We start from the raw sequence: 2,499 nt of genomic DNA, 5'->3' as shown, positions 1-2,499 counted from the left end.
TCACCAGTGGACAGTATTCACTCTCTGTCTGCAGGACAGTCTCAGGGCTTCTTAGTGAATAGCCAGGTTCCAGGACTTCTTCAACAAAAGGACTGTCTTTCACCAGTGGACAAATCTGGCAAAACAACATCAAAACAGACAGACAAAGTACCAGCAAAACAGCCATGTCTCCTCAGTCCTTGGCAGCTCAGGGGGCAGGTCTCAAAAGTCCAGGGCAATTCAAAGCGGCCACCAGCAATTCTCTTAGTCTCTCTCTCTCCACGAGGTGCTGTTTCCAAAAAGATCTTCCGCCTCACTCTAGTGTCTCTCCAAATCTACATCACCAGCTCCTCCCAGTTCAGGACTTTCTTTTCACATCAACAAGCCCATCCCACAGGTGGGATTAACAAGCTCTGGGTTTTAACACAATCAATTTGAAAACCAAGCCAATACAGGGGAATCTTTAATTGCCATTACTATCACAAAGGTGAGCAGAAAAGATCACACCTGGGTGAGAGTAGAGTACAGACCAGAGGAGGACACAATGGCACAGCCCCAGCAAAGAGAGAGCAGGCATAGGGAGCCGCTGAATCAGCAGTGGTAGCAGTTGCTTCCAGAGCTCTCAGCCCACAGATGGTAAGGGGGTTGAACAACTGGTTAGAAGATAACAGGGGTCTTTTTGCTACCACTGGGGCTGGACTCTGTTGCTTTGCCCATATTCTTATCTGGATCCTGGGTGGCAGTTCCAGGGTGAGGAGGGGCAGTATCTTAGCACAACTTGCAGCACCAGTGGAGAGGGGGCCCTCCTCACAGTGCCAGGGCAGAAAGGGGTGCTTGTGGTCACTCACAGAGCAGATCACAGTCCAGGAGAGGAGTAAACACAGCTCTCCTTACATCACATCACTTGGAAGAGCTAAAAACTTATAACTCCCTAGAGAAGAATCTCTGAAGATAGCTGCACAAATCCCTGAAACTTGGGACAGTGCACCCTCCACTGTGGAAGCAGAGCCCTAGTTTAACAAAGATTTAAAAGTCAAATACTAGGCTGGGAAAATGAGCAAATCACAGAAAAAAAATACTCTGACTATTGGAAGTCACTATGGTGACAAGGAATATCAAAACATACACTCAAAAAGAAGACAACAAAGGCAAAGCTCCTACATCCAAAGCCTCCAAGAAAATCATGAGTTAGTCTCAGGTCATGGAGGAACTCAAAAAAGATTTTGAAAATTAAGTAAAAGAGGAAGAGGAAGAATTGGAAAGAGAAATGAGTGATGCAAGAAAATCATGAAAAACAAGCTAAGAAACAGGCTAGATCAAATGGTAAAAGAGGTCCAAAAAGTCAGTGAGGAGAAGAATGACTTAAAAAGTAGAGTTGGCCAAATGGAAAGGGAGGTCCAAGGGCTAATTGAAGAAAATAATTCCTTAAAAATTAGGATGGATCAAATGGAAACTAATGATGTTATGAGAAATTTAAAAATAATAAATCAAAACCAAAAGAATGAAAACATATAAGACAATGTAAAATTTCTCATTGGAAAAACAACTGACCTGGAAAATGGATCCAGGAGAGACAATTTAAAAATTATTAGACTCCATAAAAGCCATGATCAAGAAGGGAGCATAGACATCATCTTTTAAGAAATTATCAAGGAAAACTGCCCTGATATTCTGGAACCAGAGGGCAAAGAAGAAATTGAAATAATCCACCTCCTGAAAGAGATCCCAAAATGAAAATTGCCAGGAATATTATAGCCAAATTCCCAAGTGTCCAGGTCAAGGAGAAAATATTGCAAGCAGCCAGAAAGAAAGAATTCAAATACCCTGGAGCCACAGTCAGAAAAAAACAAGATTTAACAGCTTCCACATTAAAGGATTGAGGGCTTAGAGTATGATGTTCCTGAGGGAAAAGGAGCTAGAATTAAAAACAAGAATCTCCTACTCAGCATAATCCTTCAGGGGGAAAATGAATATTCAATGAGATAGAAGAATTTCAAGCATGCTTGACGAAAAGACCAGAACTGAAATAGAAATTTTGACTTTCAAATTTAAGACTCAAGAGGAGTATAGAAAGGTAAACAGGAAAGGGAAATCATAAGGGCTTAATAAGTTTACATTGTTTTCATTGCTACATGAGAAAATGATATTTGTGACTCATAAGACTTTTCTCATTATTAGGTAGTTAGAAGGAGCATAAATAGACAGAGGCCACAGGTGTGAGTTGAATATGAAAGGTTGATTAATCTAAAAAATAAAACTAAGGGGTGAGAGAGAAGAATGTATTGGGAGAAAAAGAAAAGGAGAGGTAGAATGGGATAAAATATTTCACATAAAAGCGGCCAAAAAGCTTTTATGGTGGAGAAGGGGGGAAAGGTGAAGGGGAGTGAGTGAACCTTACTCTCATCAGGAGGGAATACTCAAGGAGGGAATATCATTCACACTCAATTGGGTATGGAAATCTATCTTACCCTACAGCAAAGTTAGGAGAGGAATGGGGAGAAAAGAAGTTGTGGGGGGGGG

The sequence above is a fragment of the Petaurus breviceps genome, unplaced genomic scaffold (genome assembly GCF_028583685.1).
Source record: "Petaurus breviceps papuanus isolate PSGF00001 unplaced genomic scaffold, PetGlider_PUasm1.0 176, whole genome shotgun sequence".
NCBI lineage: Eukaryota > Metazoa > Chordata > Mammalia > Diprotodontia > Petauridae > Petaurus > Petaurus breviceps.
The sequence above is the reverse complement of the archived record's forward strand: the minus strand, read 5'-3'. Positions refer to the sequence as shown.